Raw genomic sequence first — 13,491 nt, 5'->3', positions numbered from 1 at the left:
ATTAACATCTTAGTCATTTGTCCCAGTCACATCATTTATATTAGGAATGCCTTCTTTAAAGTCCACCTAATAAAACTGAAGCTTATTATGTATCCACATGTACTTATAGAGAAGAGGAAAAAAATTAAAATGAGATAGTTAAGGTAGTTAAAGACCAATGGTTTAACAGCAAGAGAAGAGAAGCTGCAAATTGGTTGCCATCCCAACTAAATATCCTTAGAATAGATTTCTTACCCGGTATCCTATCAGTCACCAGTGGATTGCTAATAATTATGGTGCCAATTGCCCTCTGATATTGGATAACCTTTAACTTATTTGGCCAACATGTATTTAACATTTTTGATTGTATGCCACAGGCCCTGTAAATACCTTGGACACAAAACTGAATATGAATTGGCCCATTTCTCTTTGGGACATCTGAGGGCAAGCTCATCTAGAGTGAAATCTAAGTGACTCTCGTTCTGATGCTCAATAGAGGCAGTAAATGCTTAAATTCTCTGCCTGTAGATTTTCTGTGGCTGCTCTTGGGTTATCTATGTATTTCCTCAACTTCAACAAGATGCGTGCAGAATGGCATTTAGTTCACCTGGTTCTACCAACCTGACCTTGGTCGTCATTCTGCAGGGAATATGACCAAGGCTTTGGTAAAATTTCCTATAAATAGTCAGATATTGAATATGCACCATAGCATCTGTCATGCAATTAATCAACTCTGCCATTGTTGCAGGAAAGTGTTCATAGACAATACGTAAATAGATGGGTGAGGCTGTGTTCCAATAAAACTTTATGCAAACAAGTGGTAGGCAGATTATGATTATAGCTTGCTGACCCTGTTTGAAATTCTGGCTTCTAGCTTTTGAGACCAGAATTCTGAGTTGGCTGGCCTTACCTTCATATCCTGAGATGACACATGCACACACACATACACACACAACTAAGTAATCTGGGGGGAGGGGAATAGCAAAACAAATTGTTTTAAGTTATGGTTCTGCAGAGAGTCGGCTTTCTAAAGACTTTATTTTAAGTGAGAGGAGGGGAGATAGTGAGACAAACTCCTCTATGCACCCTGACTGGGATCCACCTGGCAACCCCCATCTAGGGCCAATTCTTGAGTACTAAGCTATTCTAAGCCCCTGATGCTGATGTGCTCAGACCAACTGAGCTATCCTCAGCACCCAGGGCCAACACTTAAACCAACTGAACCACTGGCTGTGGGAGGGAAAGAAGGAGAGAAGGAGGATAGGGAGGAGAGAGAAGCAGATGGTAGCTTCTCCTGTTTGCCCTGACCGGCAATCGAACCTAGGACATCCATACGCTGGGCTGAGTCTCTATCCACTGAGCCAGCAGCCAGGGCCTCCAAAAGAATCTTAGTAAGAATAGGACGAAATTCAATTACATTGCCTGACAATAAAGCCAAGGCCTAGATTTGGAGTCTTGTGCTGAATAATCCCCCAAACAAAAAACAAAGACATAAAAGATAATACCTCCATAGACTCAAATTCCATTCTGATTATACTAAATAACTATCACCATATATACATTAGAATTTATATCACTCTGCCAACCAAAGCCAGGTAATATGTAGAAATACCTGTTGAAAATCCCAGAAGACCCCCATCAGATAACTTAGTTAGTTAGAGTGTCCCCAATATGCCAAAGTCATGGGTTCAATCTCTGGTAAGGGCATATACAAGAATCCACCAATGGCTCTGGCCTGTTTGCTCAGTGGTAGAGCATCGGCCTGGCGTGCAGGAGTCCTGGTTCGATTCCCGGCCAGGGCACACAGGAGAAGCGCCCATCTGCTTCTCCACCCCTCCCCCTCTCCTTCCTCTCTGTCTCTCTCTTCCCCTCCCACAGCCAAGGCTCCATTGGAGCAAAGTTGGCCGGGGCACTAGGGATGGCTCTATGGACTCTGCCTCAGGCACTAGAATGGCTCTGGTTGGAACAGAGCAATGCCCCAGATGGGCAGAGCATCGCCCCCTGGTGGGCATACCGGGTGGATCCCAGTGGGTCTCATGGGGGAGTCTGTCTTTTTTCCCCCCGTTTCCAACTTTGGAAAAATAAAAAAAGAATCCACCAATGAATGCATAAATAAATGGAGCAACAAATCTCTCCTTCTCTCTCTCTTACTCTCCCTCTAAAATCAATATAGGAAAGAAGGAAGGAAAGAAGGAAGGAAGGAAGGAAGGAAGGAAGGAAGGAAGGAAGGAAGGAAGGAAGGAAGGAAGGAAGGGGAAGGAAGGAAAGGAAGGAAGGAAGAAAGGGAGAGAGAGTGAGAGAGAGAGAGAGAGAGAGAGAGAGAGAGAGAGAGAGAGAGAAAGAAAGAAAGAAAAAAAGAAAGAAAGAAAGAAAGAAAGAAAGAAAGAAAGAAAGAAAGACCCAGAAAAGTTTGACATAAGACGTCCCAAGCAGGCCTGGGAGATACCCACCCAGTCAGCTCCCCTTGACATTTGTAGAAAGTCATTGAAATTTTAGAGCAAGCAGATGTCTTTCAATTTGATTTGATTTCATAAGAGCCACTCACCACCAACCTGAGACATATGTCTGATTTATATAAGTACGTTATAAGCCCCAAGAGCACCTCTGAATGAGGGGTGAGCTTGATAAATGTAGAATATATTATCAGAAGTGTTAAAAACCGCCTTTATATTTTTCCCCTTTGAAACTGTTTCATTTCTCTTGGATCTTGTAGATTTTTATGACTTGTTCAAAGACTGAATGAGAAATCTAGAAACTGATGTGCAGTCATTAAAAAAAAAAAAGAAAGAAAATTAGCAAATCTATTAACCAAAGGTCCAGGCAGTATCTCTGTTGCTCTCTACTCCTTTCTTTGACTTAAGTTTCTCTGATGCACCAGGGTAAATAAAATAAATAAAAAATAATGATGCTTCAGTCCTTTAACAGGTAAGCTGACCCTTCAGAGAGTGTTGCAGGAGAAAGAACCTGGTTGGCTCAGTTTTTATATGTTGGCATCTCTAATCAAGATACAAAATCATGCTCAAACTTGATAATACATGCATAGCTAGGGCACTGAGTCAATCGGTTGTTATCTTCCTTGCTGAGAATGTCAGTCATTTCTCAGGCCACAGGCCTATAGCATTACTTCCGCTCTAATTCTGAGAGCTAGGCAAGCTGTTTTCACTTAGTCCTCTCTCCCTTAATCCATCTCTTCCTCCTTCCTTCTTTCTTTCTCTCATCCTAAACACACTTATGGTGGTCCTAGCATGTGTTAGAAGACGTGGGGCTCTTGGAGTCCAGTAATAATAAAAACTTAACATTCTATTCCTTTATAGATTCTGAATCATCTAGCCACAGCCTACTGTGGAATGAACGTCTTTCCTCCCCTCAAATAGAGTTCTGAGATTCTCAGATGAGATTATCCAGTTGGTGGATGAGGCATCTTAACCTTAACATTTTTATTTTTGGCTCTTTTAAATTTATGGACACCATTTAGGGAGATTTCAATTCCTGTTAAAAATATGTGCAACTGATCTACACTTAGGAGAATTTAATCATGTCTTGGTGACAAATTTAGCTTAAAGCAGAAGCTTCACTTAGGACTTCCAAGTAAATTCCTGTTGAAAAGGTCAATCTCTAATATTTGTCAGTTAAAGCCCATACCAGACAAATTAAATTCTCCTGCACTCGTCTGGTGCACAAACACTGTCAACGCCAACCACCACCAGTGGTTGTCCATTAGGAAAACCACCCAAAACAACAACAGAATCCGAGAACATTTTTAAAAGACTTGACCCTGGCCGGTGGCTCAGCGGTAGAGCGTCGGCCTGGCGTGTGGGGGACCCGGGTTCAATTCCTGGCCAGGGCACATAGGAGAAGCGCCCATTTGCTTCTCCACCCCCACCCCTCCTTCCTCTCTGTCTCTCTCTTCCCCTCCCGCAGCCAAGGCTCCATTGGAGCAAAGATGGCCCCGGGCGCTGGGGATGGCTCCTTGGCCTCTGCCCCAGGCGCTAGAGAGGTTCTGGTCGCGGCAGAGCGACGCCCCGGAGGGGCAGAGCATCACCCCCTGGTGGGCAGAGCGTCGCCCCATGGTGGGCGTGCCGGGTGGATCCCGGTCGGGCGCATGCGGGAGTCTGTCTGACTGTCTCTCCCTGTTTCCAGCTTCAGAAAAATACAAAAAAAAAAAAGACTTGAATATGCATTTATTCAAGAGTTAGATTTTTTTCCCCTCATACTAAAAAGCTACAATGGTAATGGAAAAACAGAACATTACCTTACTGGATAATTAAAATCAATGCAATGCCACAAGCATCTGAACAGCTATTGTTGAGAAAGGAAGTCGGGAGGGGGGAGGCTGGAAGCCCTTACTGAAGCTTATGAATCCTCTGCGGAAACAAGAGCCCCCGAACAACTGGAAACTAACAAACAATCATCATCAAGAACAAAACTGAAAAGAAATCATGATCTTTATATAATGCTAAAGACGGTGTATTTTGGTGACGTGAATGTGAATGTGAATATTGTTTTGGATTTTGGAGAAAGCTTCATGGAACAAAAAGCATATTAAATAGTCAATTTAGACAGACTGCTATAGTAATGACATTAGGGGTATCTTCTTATGCTCCTCTGTGCTTTTTGATTTTCTGCATTCTACATGAATTATTTTATTAAAAAGACAACTAACAATATTTAAAGAGAGAGCTTGGATAAAAGACAAAAAAAAAAAAGAATTCTTCAATGTCGTCAGGTCAGTCTCAGATCAAACAGGACTGGATGTCTTGGTCTCTCTGCTTTTTACCCCTCAATTATTAAATGGCTCATAATTTGCTCTAAAGAAAAGGACTCATGGCCAAATATCTAAAGGCGATTTTTGCCCATGCTTTCAGCAGCCAAGGACTGAACGTGGCAGTGCACTGATTGTCTCAGCAAATGAGCAGCTGATCAGGCTCTGAACACCACTGAGGAGGAGGAGAAGGCAGGAACGCTTTGAGCAGAGGGAAGACTGGGATGCCCATTGCTTCATTTACATGCTTATCTTCCAATAGAGGGGAAGATCCAGTAGTGGTAGCCCAGGGGTATTTTTTTCTTAGAAATTCGTAAAATCAAATATTACTCACACACACACACACACACATATACATCTTCATCTCGGGCTGAGTTGCAACCCTAACTAAGCTGTCCCAAGATTACAGAGGAGCCTGTCTCTCCCAAGTGCCCTGTGATTACTATTGATCCACTCAGCTCGTTGCAAACTCAACATTACCAGGCTGGTCATGAAAGAAGGATGGATGTTATTAAAGATCCTGAGTAGCTGCCCTGCAGGTATCAGTCATTAGAAGTAAACTCAATATACTGACTTTCAAGCATAGACAATGATTATGTGGCACATCCATTCTCCTTCCAGAATCTAGAACCTCTGATGTCTAAAAGTACAGATGGCTTTAGTGGAAAGCACCTACTCTCAAAGTGTGATATGGAAGTTCGATTTTATTAGACAATACAAATAACTGAGCAAAGCTGGAATAGCTGGATGCAATAGCCAACAGTTCTTTATTAAGCTATCATGTATCCAGGGCTATGCTGACCAGTAAACAGAGAAGGCTCAGAGAGAGATAACTAGAGACATAGGAGAGGCCTCTGACTTTAAAAGCATAGTGGTCTATGTAGACCAGTGTTTGACAACTGCCAGTTGGCAATCCAGTATGCCAGAAGTTTCATGCCAGTCCACAAAGAGTTGTATGAAGATTATAGACCCAATGATCTTAGTCGAATTTGTTTATGCTCAGGTTGATTTCTGCTTTAGCAGTCCTTAAAGTAATTCTCCTATTTGTACGGATATCCAAGTGTAAAAAGGTTGAAAACCACTGATGTAGATCAAAGAGTCAAAGTCTTCTGAAATATTAGATACAACAGGTTCACAAACGTCAATAAAGTATTAATGTATACATATCAGTTACATAAGATAGTATTAATGTATTAATGATAGTTAATATTCACATCAATAATTGATCATGAGTACAATATTTCAATAAATCTAATAAAATTCAGTAAGTTGTTAAAACTATGAACTGTTGGGTCGCTCATAGTGCCCCATGCCAGAGCCAACCGTGGCCCTGAACCATTGCCTGGCCTCTGCCCACAGGCTGCTGGCACTGAAGCGGGCTGCACAGTGGAAAAGAAAAAAAAAAGAAAAAGAAAAAAAACAACAACTATGAACTGTTGATAAGGTAAGATGAAATAAAAATGTGTTAACTTATACTATTTTGAGATAACGTCACTATTTGATTTCAGCAATAATTCATACAACTTTCCTTATAGTATTCTGGGTTAAAAAGAATGAAGATCAAGATGGCAAAATCATACCTGACATTTAATAATCTTAGATGGATTAAAAGGTTATTGGAAAATGAAAAATGTTATTATTTTCGGTACAGAGTCAAAAGACTAAATTTAATGTAACTTCCCAGTAAAAAAAGCCAATAAAAAGTCCTTGGCACATAGTCCTTGGCTTCCAAAAAGTAGTAACTGTTATTAGTAGGACAAATAATTAGCTTACACAACAGTCGCCCAGTGACAGTTGACAGAATCAATCTAAAAAAGAAACAGGATCTAGGGATGAACACTTCAAAGACTCACTTTCTTAAGCTACAGTCTCTAATGTTTAAATGACTATAATTTTCATTACAAATGCATTGTTTCCAAAAGTGTCCGCAATCTATTGAGTACCCTGTATTTTTGTGTAATTTCTCTCGCATACGGATACACTCTCTCTGAAGACGAAGCAGCCATGTGGAAAAAGTCACAAAACTGCCTGCTCACCAGGTCTGGCTTCTACTTCTCCCTCTATCAATGACTTACCGGGTGACATGAAGCTAAACCCCCACCTTCTGGACCTTGGTTTTATCCACTATAAATAGGGGCAGAGCTGGCATCTCCCTGATTCCCACAGTGTCATGGAAAATCCTACAAAGGAAATAGAATCTGCGATGATTCTTAGAGGAAAACACGGAACATAAACACGTTTCCATTCTTCAGGAGTCAAGTCAGCATATTATTTCAAAGACTGAGTGACAATAATAAAATAGTAGGAGCCTAATAAAGAGATAAAGTCTCCAGCCTTTTAATTTTATAGTCTCTTTTTAATCAGATCGGGGTGACTAAGGCCTGTTTAAAAATTAGAAGGTATTTGAGGGTAGCCTGTTCATTAAGGAGGTAAGAGCTTTACTCTTTTTTTAAACTCAGCTTTCTTTTAAAATTATTTTTATTCAATTTATTACGGTGACACTGGTTAATAAGACTATATAGGTTTCAAGTGTATATTTCTATGATATTGTATGTTGCATCACATGCTTTTTTTTTTTTTTTTTTTGTATTTTTCTGAAGCTGGAAACGGGGAGAGACAGTCAGACAGACTCCCGCATGCGCCCGACCGGGATCCACCCGGCACGCCCACCAGAGGTGACGCTCTGCCCACCAGGGGGCGATGCTCTGCCCCTCCGGGGCATCGCTCTGCTGAGACCAGAGCCACTCTAGCACCTGGGGCAGAGGCCAAGGAGCCATCCCCAGCGCCTGGGCCATCTTTGCTCCAATGGAGCCTTGGCTGCGGGAGGGGAAGAGAGAGACAGAGAGGAAGGAGTGGGGGGTGGAGAAGCAAATGGGCGCTTCTCCTATGTGCCCTGGCCAGGATTCGAACCCGGGTCCCCCCGCACGCCAGGCCGACGCTCTACTGCTGAGCCAACTGGCCAGGGCCTATCACGTGCTTTTTAATGGTAGAAATAGTACTGAGTGAAATTCAAAAGATGAGGCCGTGATCAGCATAGGGGAAGTCATCAGCAGTCCTGTTTACCATGGATGTAGAGTCGGAGTTTTGCTGAATACCAGAAATGATAGATAACCAATTAGTATTTCCTGAATGAAAGTTTCAATCCTACTCTCACTATTGGGAAATCAATGAGACTGGTTACATTACATAAAATGAGGGTAGCACTAGTTTGCTTTGTTGGCCTCACAGGCTTTCATTCAATGTCCAACTCAAGTGTCACTTCAATGATCCTCTCAGATAGAAATAACCTACCCTCTGTTGGACTGAGGATCCTATTTGCATACAAAAAGAAAAATACAGCCAATCACACAAGGCATGAAATGATGTCTTGTTTCCTCAATTACGTTGCAAGATTTTGTATTTTGTTTATTGATTGATTTTAGAAAAACAGAGAGGACAGGAGAAAGACAGACAGAGAAGCATTTATTTGTTGTTTCATTTACTTGTGCATTCACTGATTGTTCCCATATGTGCCCTGACCGGGGATCAAACCCACAACCTTGGTATTTTCAGATGACACTGTAACTGACTGAGTTAACTGGCCAGGGCTTATGCTGTAAGCTGTTAAGATTCTGTAGAAGAACCCACATCCTAGCCCTAACCTAAAGCATTGTGTCAGGAACTAGGGGGATGGAACAGAACTCATGTTTAATAAATTAACCACAGATGTGAAAGAGTCTGGACAAGAGGAAAGTATTTCGATTGCAAGGTGCTGTTTTCAGTGGGAGGCCTGTGTGAAACAGAAACTGCTGGAGAATCATTATCTGCAAAACATTGAGGTCATTCTCATAAACCCTTTCTTTCGATGGGAGGTAAATTAAAAAGAAAAGGATGCCTGTCTTTGCATTATGTAATCAGAAAATAGATACAGTATCAGGGGTCCCCAAACTTTTTACACAGGGGGCCAGTTCACTGTCCCTCAGACCGTTGGGGGGCTGCCACATACAGTGCTCCTCTCACTGACCACCAGTGAAAGAGGTGCCCCTTTCCGGAAGTGCGGCGGGAGCTGTATAAATGGTTTCAGGTGGCCACATGCGGCCCGCGGGCCTAGTTTGGGGATGCCTGGTATAATTCTTCCATAGCTTCAGAGAATGATGGGAGAAGTCAAGACGTTCCTCTCTGAGACAGCAGGCTGAGGCATCCTAGGAATTATCTCCATTCTCGGGGTCTGCAGAAACCCAGACACATACTGACAGATAGCTGGAGCACTTTGTCTTATGACTTTTAGTAGCTCTAGTGGGCAGACAACCCGACCACGGCCCCTGCCAACTTCCCTGTGGGCAAACCACTAAGGAACCAAGATTTGTGGGCCTTGTCACCCCAAGTGCATTCCACTGCCCAAGAGCAATGGCACCATCACCCGTGATCTTGTTAGGAGCACAGCCTCAAACCACAGGCATGCCTACAGAGAGCCCCAGGTAGGTGGTGCACACAGTAAAGCCAACGAAGCGCTGTCCTAGGTCTAAGGTGACATCAGCAAACCCTGCTCCTCTGGTACCTTTATAACCATGTGTCCCAAAGTGCACTGTACAGAGGACACCGTGTGGGGTGAAAAATCTGAGTGTTGGTAACAGCACAGAATTCTGGGCTCTATCAAATACCACCTAGTGAATTAACTGCTGTGGGGAGGAGCAGTCTGAATTTTTCAATAATCAGTCCAGATGATGTGATGAATATTTGGTGGGAATACTACATTATTCGTCCGTCGAGGCTGACTTTGAAGACTGCAAGTATATTTGTCTCCCCTCTCCCAATCTCATTCAGAACTCCGACATTTCCAGTTGACTTTCTTTTTCCTTCTCTTTATACAGATTGAACCTTTTTTTTTTCTATCTCCAAACCATGCTAGGATTGTTTTCTTCTAATAAAATGTCTACATTCCTGATTAAGGAATGCGATAAGCCTACTGTCAATTATCTAATTGATCTGACAACCTGATTATACCCAGAAACGGGCAGATTTCCTCTGTGGAGCCTTATTAACAAGGAGAAAACAAAACACAGGCCCATGTAATTAAAACGTGATCGCTGGTGATGAGTATGTAAAATCAGCCCTGAGAGGAATTAGTGATGGGAAAACTTTTCTAAATGACATTTTTAGGGAAGAGAAAGGAACCCAAGGTGTGAATCAGTCAGTGGGGCGCTGGTAGGGGAGAGTGCTGACCAGAATGCAGCGCTTTTCTCAATTGTTAACTCACCAGAAACTTTGCAATTAACAAAACACACTGTTGCTTTTTGTTGTTGGGAGCTTAGTCACTGGCCCCATTTGCGGTTATATGAATTATTCTTTTTACTGTACAGCAATGTTGAGAGTGGACTCGGGTGTATATTTCAACACGAATTGGATGAGTTGCCCTGGGGAGCAGAGTATGGAGCACCGATGCTACTTTGTAGTAACCGTGCTCATTCCAGCAACAAGGCCAGCACTCAGCATGTATTCGGGTTTCAAGGATTATTCCTTTAGAATTATTTACTATCTGTTTTCTTCTCTGACTCCTTTTTCAGTGGAACACATCTTCTGAAGTTATTCCACACTTGTGCGGCCCCCAGGCATTCAAGAATAGAAAGGCAATGTGACTATGGTATTTTATACAACGAAAAAATCTTGGTCCCAAGGGTGCTAAGAAACAGAATATTATTAAATAATTAAGATAAACTGTCATACTGAAGTGTTTGATTAAATTAATCAAGCTGATGATTGTTCTGGCGGGACTAGGAAGCTGTTTTGATAGTTCACCTGCTAAATTGTGCAGTGAACCCGTGGCTCCTTAGAAATTTCAAGAAAAAGTATTTTTGGATTAGAGATAAATAAATCAGCATATAGTTGATAGAGTGATCAGAATGAATGACAATGCCTGTGTAGAGTAGATGCCAAACACATGAGAGAGGGGACAGGTTTGATGTTCCAGTTCCTTTGACCCATTATCAATAAGCTAAAGTAATCCTAAGTGTCTATTCCAGTTTTCTTTAAAGTGAATGCAGTGATTTCCCCTTTGACAATTACACAGAATAACAGACAGAAACAGACCAAAAAAGAATCAACATTACAGAATTTCATTTTAATTTAACATTCAACTGAGCCAATCCATCCATTCTTTTTTAAATACTTAAAGGAGAATTAAAAGACCTTTAGCTTCATTTGACAATCTACCCCCATGCATAACTCACTTCCAAGATTGTATAGCTCTTCATTTCCTTGTGGGCAGGGGATAAACCATTCCTTCCACTATACCTTTTGCAATTTGGTGACCATCAACACTGCCTTAATTCTGACCAATTTATTCCAAATGTAAATATTTGCCAAATTATATTTACATGCGACTCTGACTATGCATGACACAAAGCCTTCCATATGTCCCTGACTATGCATGATACAAAGCCTTCTCCATATCTGTGAGCAAAGTTTCCTGGCATTATATACCATACATGAGTTTCCTACCAGGCTAAGCAGCAAATATGAAATAAAATGGAATAGACTAAGATTTCCCTGGTAGTCAAATTAACCAGGATATCTGTCAACAGGTCAACAACACTCCTTGGTGACCCTAGAACTAACGCAACAGTTCAAAAAGAATTGCAACTGCATGCTATTTCTCTGACTTGAAAACAACCTTTTGTTCTAAGTCACCTGAAGTTTGACTTATTTTAAACAGATGTGGCTGTTTACCCATTTCAAATCGTCCCTAGACAATGCCCTCAATCACAGCAGAAATTAGCTGGGAAAGCTTAGGGACTGTGTCATTTGTCTGCTCCATAGAACACCTAACACATTTCACTATTCCGTGTGAGTATTTATCAAAGTATTCTCACAGTCCAAAGCCTTTAAACTTGAAAAAAAAGGTTGGAGGCACATACACTGGGACTTTATCAAGGCCGGTAATTCATCCATCCATCTACACATTCATTTATATCCATCCCACTTATTCCACAATCTTTCAAGGAATTTACTCTGAAGGATTAAGATGTAAATATAAATAACGACAGTTCTCACCCTTCTATGGTTCACAGTATATAATATTAACATTTTGAAAGGCTTTAAATAAATTAAACTTTGTCTATTATCTACAGAACTCCCATATCTCAAATGAAAAAAGTATTATGATCCTTTTCTAGTTTCTATAACTCCCTCAATAAATCACGGGGGGAGGGAGACCTATTTGAAAATTTTATCAACTGTCCCCTACTCACACTCAAGGATAGAGCTTCTTTCTTCCAGAGTCTGGTTCAAAGGATAAAGCTTTTATCATCAGATACCAAAGCTGGTCACAGTCATAAATATTTTTAAAAATAGATGAAGTCAACAAAATAATTGAGAAACACTTCTTTAATATAAACGATTTAGTTCAGTTCAGAATTTGTAATGATACATTCAGCATAAAGTTACTTATCTATTTTCTCCTTCCCTATCTGTCCCAAAGCTCCTGAGGGCAAGGGCTATGCGTGCTTCTGATCGTTAATGTATTAGTGTCACCCAGCACAGCACCTGGTGACATGCAATAATTATGTATGGAATGAATGAAATGAAGGAATGAATGAAAATACTGCAATATAATTGTTACACACAAAAAAGTTGTGAACCCTAAACACCCTTTTTGTTAACCAGTGTCACCCCAATAAATTCAGTAGTGTAATATAAGTAGAAAATTACTAAAGGTAATTTTAAATTGCAGAAACGGTAATCTCCTCGGTGTTTTGCTTTGTTTTGTTTTTCTCTAAAAGATTCCCAAAGAAATGTGAGCGGAAAGGAGCAGGAGAAAAAGAGTAAAGGGGGGAGTTCAGCTCAAATGACAAAATGAACATTTTTATTCAATACTTTCATGGTCTTCAGAAATGGATAATTATCTCGCCAGCTTTTCGTGCCGGCGGCATGAGTTTGAATACATCATCAGTGCTGCTATAAGACATGAGTTTGCAAGTAAACAGGAAGTTTGCCTTATCAAATGAAGCTTTTTGTTTGCATCTAAGTTCTTCATTAATAACAGAGATGGACTTGCAACTCATTACTACAGCTGTGGCTCTCTCCCTGACATATGGAGCTTCTTAAAGAAAAAGAAAAACACGGGTCCAGGGATTTCTTAGCAAATTCAATTCCTTTTATTGTCCGGAGGGGCGGGAGTGAAGCAGCAGGTGGCAAATTTATTTTTATGTAATAACTTTTGATCATGTGACATATTTTATTTCCAGTTAATAAAACTCAGTGAACAGCAAATTAGAGAAATCTGTCGGCATGGGGGGGAGGTAGTAGGGTGTGTGGAAAGGTGCTGATTCACTGCGCCATGTAGGAAGACTTTTAACTCACTAGTTCCAGTCCAGGAGGCGAGCAATCTAAAGCAATTCTGGCCTGACCTGTGGTGGCGCAGTGGGTAAAAGCGTCGACCTGGAATGCTGAGGTCACTGGTTCGAAACCCCAGGCTTGCCTGGTCAAGGCACATATGGGAGTTGATGCTTCCTGCTCCTCCCTCTGTTCTTTCTATCTCTTTCCTCTCTCTGTGTGTCCTCTCTCTAAAAAGATGAATAAATAAAATGTAATAAATAAATAAATAAATAAATAAATAAATAAATAAATAAATAAATTGTAAAGCAATTCTGTAGGCCAGGGGTCTCCAAACTACGGCCCACAGGCCGCATGCGGCCCCCTGAGGCCATTTATCCGGCCCGCACCACACTTCCGGAAGGGTCACCTCTTTCATTGGTTGTCAGTGAGAGGAGCAT

The 13,491-nt window shown here is 41.3% G+C and overlaps 1 protein-coding gene and 1 pseudogene across 6 annotated transcripts in view; one reads left to right on the top strand and one right to left on the bottom strand.

The window, feature by feature from the left end:
- The window catches only part of SORCS1 (sortilin related VPS10 domain containing receptor 1), a 578,632-nt gene that overhangs the window by 282,116 nt on the left and 283,025 nt on the right, over positions 1-13,491 (bottom strand). The window lies entirely within an intron of this gene.
- Positions 6,006-6,130, top strand: LOC136385177 (small nucleolar RNA SNORA42/SNORA80 family; annotated as a pseudogene).

The sequence above is a fragment of the Saccopteryx leptura genome, chromosome 13, assembly GCF_036850995.1.
Source record: "Saccopteryx leptura isolate mSacLep1 chromosome 13, mSacLep1_pri_phased_curated, whole genome shotgun sequence".
Taxonomy (NCBI): Eukaryota; Metazoa; Chordata; class Mammalia; order Chiroptera; family Emballonuridae; genus Saccopteryx; species Saccopteryx leptura.
The sequence above is the reverse complement of the archived record's forward strand: the minus strand, read 5'-3'. Positions and strand labels throughout refer to the sequence as shown.